The 19,367-nt window shown below is 42.2% G+C and overlaps 1 long non-coding RNA gene across 1 annotated transcript; it reads left to right on the plus strand.

Moving 5' to 3' along the window:
- Positions 1-118: 118 nt before the first annotated feature.
- LOC117870854 lies at positions 119-17,605 on the plus strand. Its single transcript, XR_004644053.1, has 4 exons — positions 119-5,045; positions 5,655-5,816; positions 7,847-7,968; positions 16,808-17,605. It is a non-coding gene; the product is annotated as an uncharacterized LOC117870854 (long non-coding RNA).
- The last annotated feature ends 1,762 nt before the right edge of the window (positions 17,606-19,367 follow it).

Consider the following 19,367-nt stretch of genomic DNA (forward strand, 5'->3'; position numbering starts at 1 on the left):
TCACACCTTCTTGTCAACTGTTGGAAATAGGCGACATCCACCTTGATTGCATTGGCCTTGTTAGCACTACATAAGTAATTTTCCTTCCCTTGATATTCACCCCTTCTTGTCAACTGTTGAGAATAGGCCGCTTCCACCTTAATTGAATTGGCCTCGTTAGCACTGACCCCCCTCCCCAAATTTTTTAGTCTCTAAGGTGCCACAAGGACTCCTCGTTGTTTTTGTAATTTTGTGCCCCTACTGATTTTGAGAAGAATTTAAGGAAAGAGATCTGTATTCTGTGTTCATAAGTTAGGTTCTGATCCAGTAAAGGACTTAGCATGTAGTACTGTTGTGGATGTGTCCTGCCAGCCACACCCATTTATGCCAAGGTTCAAAATAGAGACCAGCTGCTACAGATCTCTGCTCTGTGACATTCAAAGGGTTGCAGCATCCCTGGATGTGGGTTCTTTGTGGTATGGGCTACCTGCATAGCAGAAATGATCCATTTCCGCTGTAGTTTGTTTGCATTTACCCATCTACACAGGTGTGGCATCTGGCTCCTAGTAACACTCTTTTATTGTTATCATGAAGTTCCAAAGTGAAATACTTTTCTGCTTGAGCAGATTCTGACACCCTTCCTCCACAATTACTCCCATTAAATTCAATAGGGCGACATTTGATAGGGTGCTATTTAACATAAGGGTCTCACATTCAGGCCCTTTTATTGTGCTGAGTCTAATCTCACCTAACCCTGTTTTACAGTGGTGCAATTCTATGGCCTTGCATGGATTTATGTCTTGGGTTTACAACAAGATAAGAGGAGAGTCATGCATACTGTGTGTGATATGCTGGAGTTTTTAAACATACTACAAAAGTGCAGGCATCTGGCCATATTGTACTGTGAATCTATGCCCATCATTTCCATCAATATTCAGGAGAATCATGTGCATGGATCAAGGGTATAATGTGGCTCTAGGCCATTTCAGCCAAAAATACTTCTATGTTATATTTGAGAGAAGAATCCAAAGTTTTTAGGTTCTGCCGGCTCACTGGCATGAAAGCTAGACAGATCTTGCTATATCAGTCTCTCAACTAGTATACTTTACTTAGAATTAATTTGATACTGTAGCTTTTTGAATGCACACAAAAATGTTAGGCATCTATGAGAATGCTGATTATGCTGTATAACGTGTTTTGACAGGACAATACTGGCAATATGTCTCAAATGTCAATGTCATAGAAATCAAACTGAAAACCTGTGTAAGTTGTTGAACAGGACAACTGGTATGTTCATTTCTAGTAACTTCTCTCATTGCCATTAAATCCACATTGTACTCTTTTAAAAAATAGTTCAGCTAAATAATGCAGGTTAGATTTAATCAATAAATCATTGTTCAGTTTTTTTCTTAACATCTGTTGCTGTTTTGTTTTAACAATTATGTAGGGTAACGTTGGCTGGTCCATTTATTTTCAGATGAGTAAAAATGTATCAGTGCACCTTATTGTTAACAATCAAATTTACGGCTTAGCGTTTAAGTAAAGTGTGGGAGGGAATTGGCCTTCCATTTGTTGGGTCTCTTGACTGTTAAATGTACATAGTATTGTTCCAGATAAGCCTTTTACATATCCATTTCAGGTAGAATTCAACTGAACAGTTCTCACATCCACATTTGAAAATATTCTTAATTTACTTACAAGCAGCATGGGTCATTGTGATATACATTCCTTAATAGGAATCTCTTGGAAATGAATTCCATCTTCTGAGTTATTAAAGCCTTTTAAAACAACCTCTTCACCATCAGCTGCCTTAAAATTCTCTAGAATCTTCATTCTAATATAGACTATTTCAAATACAACAACTCCAAAGTCACCAGTGCATAGGTTTATTTGTTGGGAAGGAGACTAAGAGCAACCCCTGGTTCCGATCTAAATAATTGTAATTTCGACAAATGACAGTCATGGCGTATCTGATATCATCTGTTTGTACAAAATAGACAAATTGTGGAAGAATAAACACCATAAGGAGGAAGATTGCACAGAATTCTTTTAAATAATGTTTGTCCCTGGGTCCTGTGGACCTTGTGGCAATGTTCTGTTGAATTCCCTGCACCAAGGTCTCACTCTTAAGGTAGATCTACGCTAAAGTGCAGCAATACCAGCATTCCCAGTCCTTGAAAGAGGCCATCACTTTCTTTGATCAAGATCAGTTTTTTCTGGTTGTCTGAGTAATTGTTGACTGGTTCCAGTAAACTTTCCAGCCTATGGTTAGAAAAATAGTGGTATGATGCATATGGATAAAATTGTGGGGAAATGGAAGATTCTTAGGACTCCCAAAAATGGTATAGAGACCTCCCTGAAAAGTATTGCTTTTCAGATTGCCTGGTCTCTCTCCCCCACAAAAATCTGACCTTTTCATATTTGTTTTCACTCTTCTTTTTAAAAAAAGACTAAATATTTCCTCTGATGAGGGTGAACTTCTGATATTTTAACAGAAGAATGTGGATTTCTACATACCCTTTAGTTTTTCTTGGAATTTGTGTAATGACTGTTAGATTGTTATGGCCATAGAAGGGTTTTTAGTTGATTGTATGGTATGACGTATTGCTGTGTGAAAAAAGTGGGATGATAAAATCCTCAAAAGTATGTGTAACCCTGTTGTAATGATCACACATATTATCATGTAAAGACACAAATGCAGTATTGCACTTGAAATAATTTGTATTGTGGCACTATCCAGAGGCCTCAACCAAGATTAGGGCCCCTTACAGTTGTGTTCGATGCTATAAAAACACATGGTAAGAAACGGTCCCTTCCCCAGAGGGTTTACAGCCTAAACAGACCAGATGGACAAAGGGTCGGAGGAGAAACAGATATTTGCACTATCTGTCACTGCCCTGACTCCAGAAGAGTGTTCTGAGTCAAGAGGGCCTTGGTGATAAGGAGCCTGGATGGAAGGGATGATGGACTGAGGTTAACGCTGCCCCCTACTCCTGACATTGAGGACGCTGGTGTGAAGGCTCATTTGTGCAACATGTTCCCCTTTGGAATGAATAAACTAGACCCCTGAAGGGGTTCAATATGTATCAGCCTCACTGAACTTATTGAAAGCACACGAAGGGAAACCAAAGCAGAGACACAACCTTGGTTCTGCCACAGGCTGCCAGAGATTGCTCCAGCTGTGAGTGCCTACCATTACATCTGTTTGTTGTTGGGATGTTTACTATATTAATATATTGATTTAGTTTAATAGCAGGCTTTAAGCAAACAAGCAGGAAGAAAGGAATGAATTCAAAATGACCTTGACAAATTGGTGAATTGGTCTGAAACCATCAAGATGAAATTCATTAAAGACAAGTGCAAAGTACTATATTTAGGAAGGGAAAAAAAATTGAAAGCACAAATACACCATGGGAAATAACTGGCTAGGAAGTAATACTGCTGAAAAGCATCTGGAGGTTTAGTAGATCACAAGTTGATTATAAGCCAGCAATATGATGCAGTTGTGAAAAAGGCTGTTGTGACAATCAAGGTCCAGACACCCAAAGGGGAGTATGGGGGGGTCTGAACCCTGCAAAATAAGCTATCGAATCAACTGGTTGTAGACACTGTTATTCTGTATGTAAAATATGCCAACTAAGGTCTTTTGTGAAAACTTGTAATGTTCTGAACTTGATGGCCATTAGGAGATATGTATACAGGCTATGGTTTTGAATTGATGCATGTATTTATGTGTGGAAAATTGTAATTGTGCCCATAGAGACAGGCTGGGAGGGCACCTCCCAGGCAGGTGTTCACACTCTGAGCACCTAGCATTGTTCAGGTAGGAGGAGACAATGGTGGACCATTAAAATGAATGGGAAAAACACTGAAACAACTTGAAATGGAAAAGAAAACCCCATTCTGGGAAACCCCACCCCTGTTCTGTGTGATCATGAATTACCATAGTCCTTAGGAAAAGAAAGAAAACCCTGCAAACTCTGTTAAAAGCAAGGGAAGTGAAGGCTATCCACAAATGAAGGGTCAGCAATTAAGCAGGGTGCTTTCCATGAAGCACTGGATCCCTCTAGGACAGAGGGCCTGCTGGAAAACCGTTCAGAGGCAATAGGTAACTTGTATTAACCAAGGGAATTTAGCTCAGAGAGAAATGTAAAGCCTCAGATTTTGTCTTTCTGTTCTGTGTGACTTGTATGTGTTTTGGCTTTCCTTACTATTGCAGCTTGGAATCTGTGATATGTTGTTGTTTTTTTTTTTCTATTAAACAAACTTTTTTGTTTGTTTCTGCCTCCAGTAAGCCTCTGTTGTGCAGACTGTGGGGAGCATAAGCGCCAAAGTGAATGGATAACTGGGGGCAGGTTTCATGCCCTTCGTGGTGATGAACTGGATGGGAAAAGTCCAAGTGGCTGGTAGTTACGACCTCAGGGAGAAAGATTTGGGGGGACTCGGGACCAGCAAGGATTGTTGAGGTAACCCAGTAAGAAGTAACTAAGCTGGTGGAAACCTTACACTGGCAGGCTGGCTACTGGGGGCAGAGCCACGAAGAAGAACCGCATAGCACTAACACACCCAAGTTACATGGCAGGCAATGACAGAATCCCTTATTGATCCCCCAAAAGGTCTGGCTGTACAGCAGCAAAACTCTTTATTGTAGAAGGTAAAAGAAATATTGTCCTTTGTTGGGAAGAGAGTAAAGAGACAGACAGGAAAAGTGAACAGCTCAAGAAAGGTCAGCGAGTCGAGTTATGCAAAGAAAGGAAGCTAAAATCTAAAAGCTTAAGAAGTCAGAGCTGGCGTCTTGGCTGTGTGACGATAACCAGGGGCAGAATGGGTACCAGACCAGGACCTAGGAACCGCCCAAGTTCTCTTATAGGGTGTGCAGGAGCCCAAGGAGACAAAGGCCAGAATAGACCAGCAGGATGAGAAAGCTGCAGAACCAATGAATTCCCAAGAAGAGGTATGGAGGAGGAAATCTCTCTCCTTCATCCTCACTCAGAGCTGGTGTGAAGCTACACGCCACAATATCTACACTCTATCTCGAATGGGACAACTGTCGTGTTAGAAAACTGGTAATTGTTCTTTCATTACATATCTTCTAAATCAAAATATGTAACTGATACTGGCTTATAGGGGTTTATTCTGCCAGAGATTTCCATCTTTTCACTTTTTCATTCCACACACAAATTGTTAAAAGGTAGGGCAGGCTTGTTATAAAATTTAGTTGTGAGGCTAGCTCTTTAAGGTCAGTGTCTAACTTCCAGTTGCACTGAAACGCACTGCATATATAGTACAGCATTTTTCTCTTATCAAATTTTTTTAGTATAGCACACAAATTGAGCAATCCCCATCTTGTACAAGTGGGACAATTTATGTGTGTAGTCGTCACTATCAGTCTGTAGTATCAGTTACCTGCATGAGGAGTTCAGTGTACTTTACAGGGGACAATATTGTTTTAGAGGAACTGGAGTCCATGTTTTCTTCCATTCTCTGAATGGCATTTTCACCTTTTTATTAAAAAAAATATATATATATATATATAACTCGGGCTTAAGTTTAAGATGGAAAGACTTCTTAGTTTTCTCAATTTATTCATGATTTTATGAAATCTAGGTAGGGGAAATAAGAAATAGGATTTCAAATGTGCTGACTTATTTGAAAAATTTATATTGTTGCTTTAGGACACAGTATTTTGGAGATGAAAAAAGACTTTTTAATGCTGCTTCTGAAAAAAGGAGAAAAGGCTGCTATCTTATATTTTCTGTTTCATCTTTGACTGAAATCCTCGACTCTGGGATGAGATCGTCTGTCCTTGCTGCCATACATCTTATGAGAGAGACAAGGTGGGTGAGTTAATATCTTTTATTGGGCCAACTTCTGTTGATGAGAGAGACAAGCTTTTGAGCTACACGGAGCTCTTCTTCAGGTCTGAGCACTCTACAGTCAGAATAGTCATACAAAGAATTTATACAAAATATTTCTTAGCAATTAGGTATTCCACAAACTGCTATCTTGTCATCAGGGCTTCTCACTTCAAGTATACATGGGAAAGTTTCTTTGTCAAAACCACACATCTACAATAGTGAATAATTTTCCTGTAATTTGGACTATTATAGATCTTTGTAAGGCTCTGAAGGCCAGATCCTTTGCTGGTATAAATCAGCTTAGCTCCGTTGAATTCAGTGGATCTATACCTGCTGAGATCTGGGCCTGAAAATTGCTGTTATGATTATATTAATGATATTATTTGTTGTAGCCATACTTGAGCTTAGTGGTCTGCACTGAGGGTAGGAATTGGCCCTCAGCCATGTTTCCACACCATCAAAGAGTGCAGTATCAGCTAAAGAGAAACAATGACATATAGGATCAAATTCAGTCCTCCATAAATGGGCACAAACCCCACTGAAGTAATTTGTTCTGCCAGCTAACACCAAGGATATACGTGGTCTAAAAAAAATTAAGTTCAACTTATTTTGAAGGCTCAGAAAATACACTAGATCTGACCCAGTCAGCAAGTGTAAGTGGCCAAAGCTCTGGGGTCAGATTTCTATAGAAATGTACCTTTTCCTAGATGTCTCAAAATAGCATGAAAGTATTTTATGCAGCTCTAAACTGCATGGTTGTCTGCATATGATTTTCAATAGTGGTTACTTAACAGCAAGATTTAAAATTTATAGTCAAAATATAGGAGTGGGTCAGTGGTATAATGTGGCACCGAAACACCTACACACACTTTTCAATACTGGTAAATCTTGAACATCTAAGGGAACATCAATTAAATGTTGATATTGAGCAGTGTTGAAAGTCAGCCCAATTACCTAGTGCCTATATGTGGGCTTAGGAACCTAATCGTACATACCCATTTAAAAAATCTTCCTCATAGTTTCTAGTTGGGGAAAAAAAACAACGATGAACAGAACTATTGCCAAGAACTTTTCCCATGATGTACTCAGAATGTTGGACTGATGGCCCAAGGATTGTACTGTATTGTTTGGTCTTTGATCTATAATTCATACTGTCTCTTAAATAATTTTGCTATCTGTGGCCCTAACCCTGCAAGTTGCTCCAGGTAGGTGCTCCTTTGGGGCTTTGTGCAGGTTTGCCCGTGTGGAATAGTGTACAGGATATGGGGCTACATAATTCTTCTCTCTGAGTTCACACCCTACAATTAATGAAGATACTATGGTTACGTGATCAAGAAGCCTGAGGTTCAGTGTTTGTCTCTGTGGATATGGATTTCCCACCTCATGGCAATGGACAGTGTATCATGATAGTGGACAGACACAACAGCCAGAGAGCTTGCAGGGATCATCACAGAGAACCGTCTGTCTTTCTGAGACTCCACAGAAAGATAGCTCACTAGACTTGGAGACAGGTAACAGGGAGACAGAGAAAGATCACTCCTGGATTGGTTAACTGTTGAGGAGACCAAGCTATCTCAAAGAGTCTGTAGCCTGCTGAGTTTGTGGTAAAGGTGAGATTCCAACTCAGCTATGTGCTAGAAACCTCTGGCAGAAAGGACACGGGGTGTGGGGGCTGAGCATCAATTATTTGTTGTTAATATTTGTAAAATAGGGAACACATGATCCGTGAAACTGGAATCAAAGGGCCAATGTTCCCTGAAGGGGCTGTTATTGTAGGACACTAATAGAAAGGGGAATGTGGTGAATAAGGCTGGAAGCAACTCAGCCGATGGACAGAGCCGTGCACAGGGTATATAATGAAATTTCACTTGTTGAACCTAAACTGCATTCAGCTTCACACACCATAAATGAAACAGACATTAATTTCTTGGATTATCTAAGGTAGAAAGTTTGTGAGCTTTATTTGAAGTTAAAATATATTTTTATTTTACCTCATTTATATTTTGCAGTCTCTGTGCATAGGACTCCAAGAGGCATTGGTTCATTTATTGGATAAATATACATGATTTAAAAGAAAGGACTAGAGATGAAACACTGAGCTTCAGCCTCTCCTTGAATGAATTAGCTCATGGTAAAGGTTTGTTCACTAAAATTAGAATTAGCTAAAATAAAGAGAGTGTAAAAGTTGAATTTTTTAAAGTTAGGCATTTTTATTATGACAACCATGTTTACGGTCCCAGTCTGCAAACGCTTAGGCGGGGCAAGTGTGACTGGTTTAACAACAGGCATTGATTTTATTTACAGAGTCCCAGGTGCAAGATAAATCATTTGAAGATGTACATGTGTTTGTACAGCACCTAGCACTATGGGAACCTGGTCTATGACTAGGGCTCCTAGGGACTACGGTAATACAACTAATAAATAAGCAGCAGCATCAAGAATGGTGCAAAGCAACAAATTATTACATCTGGCCAAAGACAGGATCTGTGTGATTTAAAGTAGGGCTGTCAAGTGATTAAAATAATTAATCACACGATTAAAAAAATTAATCGCGATTAATCACACCATTAAACTATAATAGAATACTATTTATTTAAATATTTTTTGATGTTTTCTACATTTTCAAATATATTGTATTCAGATACAACACAGAATACAAAGTGTACAGCGCTCACTTTATATGAATTTTTTATTACAAATATTTGCACTGTAAAAAACAAAAGAAATAGTATTTCAATTCACCTAATACAAGTACCATAGTGCAATCTCTTTATCATGAAAGTTGAACTTAAAAATGTCGAATTATGTACAAAAAAACTGCATTCAAAAATAAAACAATGTAAAACTTTAGAGCCTACAAGTCCACTCAGTCCCACTTCAGCCAATCATTCAGACAAACAAGTTTGTTTACATTTGCAGGAGATAATGCTGCCCTCTTCTTGTTTACAGTGTCACCTGAAAGTGAGAACAGGTGTTCGCATGGCACTATTGTAATCGGCGTTGCAAGATATTTACGTGCCAGATGCGCTAAAGATTCATGTGTCCCTTCCTGCTTCAACCACCATTCCAGAGGACATGTGTCCATGCTGATGATGGGTTCTGCTCGATAACGATCCAAAGCAGTGCAGACCGACGCCTGTTCATTTTCATCATCTGAATCAGATGCTGCCAGTAGAAGGTTGATTTTCTTTTTTGGTGGTTTGGGTTCTGTAGTTTCCGCATCTGAATGTTGCTCTTTTAAGACTTCTGAAAGCACGTTCTACACCTCATCCCTTTCAGATTTTGGACAGCACTTCAGATTCTTAAACCTTGGGTTGAGTGCTGTAGTTATTTTAGAAATCTCACTTTGGTATCTTCTTTGCATTTTGTCACATCTGCAGTGACAGTGTTCGTAAATCAAACAACATGTGCTGGGTCATCCTCTGAGACTGCTATAACATGAAATATATGGCAGAATGCAGATAAAAGAGAGCAGGGGACATACAATTCTCCCCCCCAAGGAGTTCAGTCAAAAATGTAATGAATGCATTATTTTTTAAACAAACATCATCAGCATGGAAGCATGTCCTCCCGATTGGTGGCGGAAGCATGAAGGGGCATACGAATGTTTAGCATATCTGGCACCTTGCAATGCTGGTTAAAAAAGTGCCATGTGAATGCCTGTTCTCACTTTCTGGTGACATTGTAAATAAAAAGCAGGCAGCAGTATCTCCATAAATGTAAACAAACTTGTTTGTCTTAGCAATTGACCGAACAAGAAGTAGGACTGAGTGGATTTGTAGGTTCTAAAGTTTTACATTTTACATTGTTTTATTTTTAAGTGCAGTTATGTAACAAACAAAAATCTACATCGGTAAGTTACACTTTCACGATAAAGCAGTGGTTCCCAAACTTGTTCCGCCGCTTGTGCAGGGAAACCCCCTGGTGGGCCGGGCCGGTTTGTGTAGCTGCTGCGTCCGCAAGTTCGGCCGATCGCGGCTCCCAGTGGCCATGGTTCACTGCTCCAGGCCAATGGGAGCTGCGGGAAGCAGTGGCCAGTACATCCCTCGGTCTGCACCACTGGGAACCACTGCAATAGAGATTGCACTACAGTACTTGTATGAGGTGAATTGAAAAATATTATTTTTTTTATCATTTTTACAGTGCAAATATTTGTAATAAAAAATAATATAAAGTGAGCACTGTACACTTTGTATTCTGTGTTGTAATAGAAATCAGTATATTTGAAAATGTAGAAAAACATCCAAAAATATTTTAATAAATTTCAATTGGTATTCTATTGTTTAACAGTGCGATTAATTGCAATTAAGTTTTTTAATCACAGTTAATTTTTTGAGGTAATAGCGTGAGATAACTGCGTTTTATCAACAGCCCTAATTTAAAGTAACAGTGGCGAGGATAGAGTGTTATCTTCTCCAATAATACAACATTAAAAAAAAAAAAAAGAATAAAAAGGAATTGCATTGTTGGGTGCAGGCAAAGGGATTGGGTTGGTGCGAACTCTGTTCTATTGTTGCACTTTGCTTTGCCAAGGTGCTGCATTTGGCATCGCCTGTAGCATCTTCTGGCAGAGATGTGGGCCCAGATCCCTGGCTGCAGCCAAGGAGTGCGCACACTGCACCACAGGAGGGCTGTTCGGAAACATGGTTCTAAGACATCTTTGGGCTCTTATCATCCACAGCTGGCTCTGCTGGTCCCATGTCATGAGGTAGATTTGCCTGAACTTTGCTCTAAAGTTACATCGACTGTCAAGAGTCTCAAGGGCCCATTATAGTAGCTGAGAATCAGCAAGTTTCAAGCAGGTTCATGTCTCACCTCTCTTTCCTTGGTAATGCTCCATACACTACCAGCCAAGAAGACACTGGCATAAGTGCGGCATTGCTGGCTTGACATCCCTAGAGAATCCTCCTTTAGTGGGGTGATTTTACCACATTGGCTTACCAATAACAGCAGTGTTAGCTCCATGATCACTTTGTGCTTGCAGCACATTGCAAAAAGGTCAGACCGCACCCCAAGACATGGGCTCTGATGTGGTTTGGTTGATTTAACATCTGCGAGCTTTTGGAGAAGTGACTTCTGCAAATGGAGCTGAGCAAGTAATTCACAAAGAGTCACTTATCCAGCTACACTCCAATCTACCCCCTAACCCTCTGCTCCTCTGCCCTGTCCTCACCCATCTTCCCTTTTCTTTCTTTCCATTTAGCTGATCCCCTCATAAGTAACCCCCAACCTCAAATCATCATCCTCATTATAGAACTAACACACTATTTGCTGCCATCACATGGCTCACTCCGCTTGTGTGTTCTACCTTGTCCTCCATCCTGTGTCTGTCTTGTCTATTTAGATTGTAAGTTTTTCGGGGCAGGGACTGTCTGCTACTCTGTGTTTGTACAGCACCGAGCACAATGTGGTGCCATTCTTGGTTGGTCCTCAGGCCCTACAGTAATAAACATGATTAATAACAACAATGAATTTGGTTCCCCTTTGCACAATCAGATGGTGATTTCCTCACATACATTCTTTATTTTAAATTACTCGGTCTTTGTATGGATTGCAAACAGCTGTTTGTGAGTATTTGCTTAATGACTCCTGATGTTTGAGCTGTGACGGTCATTTGTGACCGATCAGAGAAGTCACATGGTATTGTTTCTGGTCCCTGATTGGTGTGAATACTCATGAAGTTAAAATTTAGTTTCTGTGAAAACTTGGGCATGTGACTTTGAATGTCAGTTTCTATGAGCCTAGAGTGGAGTGGATTGTTAGTGGTCTGTTGTGGACAGTCTTTTGTGGTAGGTGATTTATTCTGAATGCACTCAATTTGGGGTGATTACACTACACCATTTTCTCTCATTGGACAGATTGTAAATGTATTTGTATGTTTGCAAGAAGCTGTAACAAAAGACTAAGGCTTTGCAGAACCAGTTACAATTGTTGAAAGCAAAAAAAAATGAAAGACTAAATGCTCCCTGGAGAGAGATCACAGGTTCATCCTCTTGAAGCCCAAGGGAAGGGAAGGGATTCAAGCACATTCCCGGAAGATTACAGTCTCATCCTCATGAGAACTGCGGGTAGAGCAAGGGCTCTGTCTGCTCCCTGCAGAGAGATCTCAGAATCATTTCTACAAGGCCTTGGGAGAGGGGCCCATTCTCATGACCCTTCTAGAGGTTAGAACCCCTCCCCAGGGAGAGTTTGCTTGTTTATAGGGGGTGTGACAGCAGGAACAGCATGAAGATTCTCCTGCAAGGGCACCTGTGGCATAAACTAAGTGTTCAGTTTTTCCTATTTGAAGAGAGGGATGGGACGCTTCAGCAGAGGGTATGGAATGACCAGCTGTTGTGAAGCTTCAGGGTGCCCCGTGAGGAACATTTGACAACAGACAATGGTTAAAAAGACTTCCTAATGGTTTAGTTAATTGACTAATAGGGAAACCTTCGCTATTCCCCCCCCCCCACACACACACATACCCAATGAATGTGAATGCTTATTGGCTGGACTCCACTGATTGTTTAACAGAGAAACTTGTGGGCCCCTGGGAGGGGCCTTCTGTGGATTGCCAACAAAATGACTGATAAGAAACTGGTCGGAATTGCTGCTGCTGCTGCCAAGGATCCACTGGAAAGGTTGCTTTTCCCTCCAGCTTCTTGTTCCAAGAGGGAAAGTATCAGTCACCCTTTCCCTGGAGCTGTTATTGAGGCAAACTTCTATCCCTGCCTGTTAATGTTTATGATCTGGAATGAATGTTTCACACTCAGCAGGAGCGGTTTGCTCAAGTGATATTAAATGTTTGCTTTGGACGACTTAGGGCTTGTCTACACTGGCAAGTTTTGTCGCCAAAAACTGGCATTTAGCGACAAAACAGCGATAGCGTACACACTGCAAGGTCACTTTTTTTGGAAAAAAAAAACCACGCCTAGTTTTGGCGACAAAAATCTTCCACCTTTGCGAGAGACTTTTGTCTTTTCCCCTCCTTTTATTGTCGACAAACCACAGTTTGTTTGTTTTTTTATTTTATTGGCCTTCAGAAAGTATCCCACAATTCCCATGCTGCTGCTCTGGTCAGCAGTTTGAACTCCGCTGCCCTGCAGCCAACCCGCTCCTCCCTCTTGCAAGCCCTGAGAATTTTAAATCTCATTTCCTGATTGTTGGCTTCACAGAAGAGCTTCCCAGGTGGCTTCCCAGGTGAGCATGGCTGGCTATCGCACCAAACGCGCTCCCGCTTGAACCACTGCTGAGTTGTTGGATCTGATCAGTATATGGGGAGAGGATTGATCAGTCACAATTGTGAGTGATCTGTAGGAATTGGGACACATATGGGCAAATTTCTTGAGGCTTGTGCGAAAAGGGCTATGATCGGACCATGCCGCAGTGCAGAGCGAAGATAAAGGAGCTGAGGGAGGCGAACCATAGCTCCGATGGTGCATTTAAGACCTGCCGCTTCTATAAGGAGCTGAATGCTATCCTCGGTGGTCACCCCACCTCCATTGCCAATTGCCCCGTGGATACTTCACATGCAGCTGAAAAAGGGGGTAACCCGGAGGCTGAAATTGTGGATGAAGAAGACAAGCTATAAGAGGATGTGGTGCTCCCAGCAGGGTCACCTGGTGAGGCAGGCAGCCAGGAACTTTTCTCCACTCCAGAAGTGCTCAACGGGGAGCAGGAAGCAGATGAGACTCCGTGTAAGTTGCTGTGGCATGTTTAGGGAATCGAAAAGTGAGAAACAGGTAGTGTTTTCTGTGAGCTGGAAATTGCCCTATGTAGCTAATCTGCATGGCCAAGCAGGGTGTCGATGGACATTGAAACCTGCAGGGAATCCTCCAGAGAGAGGCTCTGGAAGATTTCCAAGAGGTACTTGTTAATCCTCTGCCACAGATTCCAAGGGTTGCAGCCTTGTTAGTTTCCCCCATTGTAGGAAACTGTACTGTGACATTTAGCAATCACTCGAGCTGGGACCAAAGCGGCACATAGCTGAGCTGCATATAGCCCAGGGTGGAAGCCGCAACCATTCAGCAGCTGAGCCCTGGTTTCTCTGGTCACCCGCAGCAGCAAGATGTCAGACAGCAGGTTGGCCGCCTGTGAAAAAGTGTGGAATAATTTTAGAATGAGATCCCTGCAAAGCTGCCCTGCAAGCTGTGACCTTTTTGTCCGTATGCACAACTGCCTTTCCCCCCACTCCCGAAACTCACCATGATTGGGGTGCTGTGTGCCTGCCTAGAGTCTCACAGAGAAAGTGATTTCTACTAGCAAAATGTCCTTTTTACTAAAATGTTTCAATCGTTTGCTGGAATGTAACAATCGCTCTTCTGTTCAGCACAAACCTTGAAGAACACATCACACACCCCCGCGGACTGGCTGTGGCAGATAAGAAAAAAACCTGGGCGCAGCAAAGAAGACATGTTCTGCGAGGTGCTGCAGACCAGGGGACAGAGAGTGCTGGGAAGCCGAAAGGCAGGACAGAAAAGAGAATGCTGCTTTTGCTAGGCAAGCAACAGAGCGGATGGTAAAAGTTATGGAGGATCAGACAGAGATGCTCAAGTCTCTGATACAGCTGCAGACTGAGCCGATCCGAGTTCGAGCGCCACTGCAGCAGATGCACAATTCCTTGTCAATCCCACCCCCCTCTATGCCCACACATTCCTTTTCACTTCACAGCACTCCTGAGTTTCCCTATCACTCCACCCCCTCTCACAGCTTGCACAGTGATAGCTGGAGCTACACACAGTTGTGAGGTTTTAACCTTTTTAACAATAAATAAAGCCTAAGGTGTTTAATGGTACAGTGTTTTTATTCTGTGTTCTACAAAAGTGCATAGCAATCAATTCACTCTCGGGAACAGGCTTCTAAAGCATTGTGTTGCACGGAACTTGGGCCCCAAAATTGTATGTGGATGCACCAGGGAAGCAACTCCAAAGCAGACGTGTTACTGCCCCTCATTGTCAAATGGTTTCTCAAAGCCTCTCTGGTGTTAATAGCAGCCCTCTGGGTTCCTCTGACAGCTCTAGCATCTGGCTGTTCAAACTGTTCAGCCAAGCGCTCTGCCTCAGTGCTCCACACCTGAGCAAACATTTAACCCTTAGATTCACACAGATTATGCAAAGTGCAGCACATGGCTATGACCATGGGAATATTATCATTGGTAAGGTCTAGCCTGCCATTTAAACACCTCCAGTGAGCTTTCAAACAGCCAAAGGCCCATTCGTCTACCATGCGGCACCTGCTCAGCCTGTTGTTAAAACGCTCCTTGCTGCTGTCCAAGTGCTCCATGTAAGCCAGGACTGTAAGGGGTAAGCCAGGTCTCCCAGGATTACTATGGGCATTTCCACATCCCCCACTGTGAACTTGTGACCTGGAAAGAAATTCCCTGCCTGCAGCTTTCTGTACAGGCCACTGTTCCTGAAGATGTGTGCGTCATGCACCTTTCCAGATCAGCCTGCATTGATGCCCGTGAAACACCCCTGGTGATCCACAAGCGCTTGCAACACCATGGAGAAGTATCCCTTCCTACTGATGTATCCAGACGCAAGGTGGTCTGGAGCTAAAATTGGAATGTGTGTGCCATCAATCGCCCCACCACAGTTAGGGAAACCCATCTCTGCATAGCCATCCACTATTCCATGCACATTTCCCAGAGTCATGGTCCTGTGCAGCAGGATGCAATTTATTGCCCCGCACACTTGGAGTAATTCAGCCCCAACAGTGGACTTTCCTAATCCAAATTGATTTGAGACTGACAGGTAGCAGTCTGGATTCGCCAGCTTCCACACAGTGATTGTGACATGCTTCTCTACCAAAAGGGCAGCTCTCAATCTGGCATCCTTGTGCTGCAGGTCGGGGGCCAGCTCATCACATAGCTCCATGAAGGTTGCTTTACGCATCCTAAAGTTCTGTACCCACTGGTCGTCATCCCACACCTGCATGACAATGCGGTCCCACCAATCAGTGCTTGATTCCCTAGCCCAAAAGCGACGGTCTACCGTATGCAGCTGCTCTGTGAATGCACAAAGCACTGATAAGTTGCTGCCGTCCATATCACACTCGGGTGCCTGTGATTCATCCTCTGCTAACTTTGTGAGTAACTCTGAGAGTAACTGTGCTGCCATGAGCGATGTCCTCACGACAGCTAACAACACATAGGAGAGAAGTGCAGGATCCATCCTCTCTCATTGCAGATGCTGGTGCGCACTACCAAAGAATGACAATTGGGAAAATGGCGCAAAAGGAAACCAGAGACCTTTGGAGGGGTGGGACACAAAGTGGTGCATGATGGTATATTTTGCACATCCCAGGATACGCCGCGCTCCATTTCTGCATTCCCACAACACCTAGCGATGGATGGTGTCGCCAGGCACTGTGGGATACATACCCACAATCCATTACTCTCACTGTCGACGAAGGTGCCCCGAATGTAGATACGCTTTGGCGACTTTGCTTTTGTCGATTTTTCCTTGGCGACATTAGTTTCATCGAAAAAACTTGCCAGTGTAGACAAGCCCATATCTACTTGCTTGCTTTGCATATGTCGGCTAATGCTTCATCTTGCACCTGTGGCTTTGGAATGAAGACCACTCTCTGTTGTTCCAGTTGCATTACTACTTGCTGTATGTAGTAGAACCCAAACAGTCACTCTCAAAAGTCTGTGATGCTGCATGAAGCACCACACAGAGGCCCAAGCAGCTGAATTCCCAGTTGCTGTGGTCAGTGAGATTTGGGCAGGCAAAATGTACTCAGCCCCTGACCAAGGGAAAAGAGGCCATTACCTCCTAAAGTGTGGATATCCTGCAGCTGCTATGGACACTGTGCCTATAAATCAACCAATTAATGAATTAACATAAATGAATGTTTACATTTATTCCTTGGCTGGCTAAATTAAATGCAAGATCAGTTTTAGTTTTATTTTTTCCCATAAAGATTTTATTTAACCCATTTGAAAAGGTCCATCTATTGAAATTTACTATTTTCTCTTCCTATTTTAGGCAGAAGCTGTCAGGGCTGTAGAGGGAGAAGCTTAGCAAATGGTAAAATATTCTGCAGATGCTGTAAATCAAAGGAGATCAGGCAACCAGGATGAACAAAGGAATTGTCTCAACCCACCTTGCTTTAGCAATACACTCTTGCCAACAGATCTGATTCAATCCTAGGAGTCTGAGAAGGATCCACTGGAATCAAATCCCTTCCAACACCTCTGTATTGCCACCAGTCATTAAAGCAGCTATCATTGCCTGCAAGTATCAGGATAAATGGGGCTCATGTCTCGGCCCCATACATTTCATCACATTTCCTCCTTTAGCAATTTCCAGTCACTGCCATTTCTCCTTTTAGGGAGTGGAGACAGTACCACCATCATCAGTGACCTCTTTCAGGGAGAGAGGAACCATCAGTGTCTGCCTTCCCCCTTTCCCTCTCTAAGATGTGGGGTAGGATGAAAATTACTGTTGGTGGGGTGTACTAACAGAAGTGTCATTTGTAAGTTGTGGGAGGTAAATGTCCTGCTCTGCTTGGCACTGGTGAGGCCTCAGCTGGAGTACTGTGTCCAGTTCTGGGCCCCACACTTTAGGAAAGGTGTGGATAAATTGGAGAGAGTCCAAAGAAGAGGAACTAGGTTTAGAGAACATGACCTATGAGGAAAGGTTGAAAGACTTGAAGATGTGTAGTCAGAAGAGAGAGCTGAGAGGGAAAATGACAGCCTTCGGTTTATGTAAGTTTGTTATAAAGAGGATGGTGAGCAATTCTCCATGTCCACTGAGGATGGGACAAGAAGTAATGGGCTTAGTTTACAGCAAGGAATTATTCAGGTTAGATATTAGGGGGAAACTATCTAACTATAAGGATAGTTAAGCACTGGCACAGGTTGTGGAATCCCTGTCATTGGTAGTTTTTAAGAACAGGTTAAATAAAAACCTGTTGGGTTTGGTCTAGGTATGTTTAATCTTGTCTCAGCATGGAGGGATGGATTAGGTGACCTCTCAAGGTTCCTTCCAGCTCTACATTTCTATGATGGAACTGAAATATAAATCCTTCCTATCCAGGTACTTACAAGGAGAGGAGACTGTCCTGATAGCAGATATGTGAGAGAGCTGGTAGAAAAATTCCAGGCCACCCCCAGGTCGAGAGATGGTGGCCCATGGAGAAAGATGAGTGGTGAGATCCTCCTTAATATTCAGCAGCTGCAACAAGAAGCAGTTTTTGTCATTCACTGCGCTGTGGCATCTGCAGCTAGACGCAGCCCTAGTGTCACAAGGAGATGCTGAGCAGAGGGGCAAAAAGGAAGAGGATATTGCAGTGAGTCATTTAGATTTACAACACTCTTAAAACTGGTTAATGGTATTTGTTTATTTAAGATAAGGATCAATCCCATCAGGCTTTTCCTACGGTTCAATTGGCCTTTGGGTATATTTTCATTGGCAAAGAAGAGAGTTACTTCAATATGATGTAGAAAAAGAGATCCACCCTACATTGCATCATGGCTTCTTTGCAAATAGTGTACACACACACACACACACACACACACACACACACACACACACACACACACACACACACACACACACACACACACACACACACCCCATCTCCCTAATAATATACAAAGAATACTGGGTTTCACATCCTCTTTACTTCTGTCATTCTTCTTGAACACACCCTTTGTCTAAATCTAAGACATTCACCCATACTCATATGAGCAAATGGGCTGCCTCACTGGGCTAAAGAGAGAGTGCTCTAATGATGTGTTCTTACAGACATCCTTATTCTGTGTCTGATGTTCATAACAAGGTAACACTGATACTTGGTTCTACTGTAGGCAACACTGAGATGTAAGTGTCAACCTATGGTGCATAGATCCACAGACATTAAGGTAAAGCTACTCAAAGGTGGGTGAGTATTTTTGACACTCTACTCAAAATCCACTCTTCCCACTGACCCCATGACTTTTCTTGTAGATGCTAAAGACAGGTGCGCCTAATTCTTGTAGCAACTATGAGATAGAGTCTTTAGCCATGAAGGGGGCTTGAGCATGACATCATCTTGGGATAAATACTAATACCCTTCTGTCTTTAATGAAGGATTATATTGATTTAGGGGCTGGAATGAAGTGTAAAAGACACAGATACTAATTTTAATGGGAGATCAGCTAGTGTTAACCATCTTTGAACTTGTTGGTAAATGAATATTCCCACAAGTAATAGTGTATGGCAAAAGAAATTGAGAGTAACAATGTGGTGACAGTGAAATGTGTTAATTGTTATTCCATTATGGAATGTTCAGGTTGCAGTGCTGGTGTAATGGAACTACTTAGAGTTAGCTGCTATCAAACCAATCACTAACAGATACATCTGTTTCAAATGTCTTCATTTTGTGACACTTCTCTAGTTCCTTTGAAGTTTTGGATTTATAAGGAGTGAGGCCTAGGTATAATTCCTTCAGTACAACTCTTCCTTTAGTGGATGAATATGTACAAATCATTGTTATACACACTTGGTTCTTGATAGCTGAGATAGCCCCTTTAGAAACCTCTCTTTGGCCCCCGGAAAAATA

This window comes from Trachemys scripta, chromosome 1 (genome assembly GCF_013100865.1).
Source record: "Trachemys scripta elegans isolate TJP31775 chromosome 1, CAS_Tse_1.0, whole genome shotgun sequence".
Lineage (NCBI taxonomy): Eukaryota > Metazoa > Chordata > Testudines > Emydidae > Trachemys > Trachemys scripta.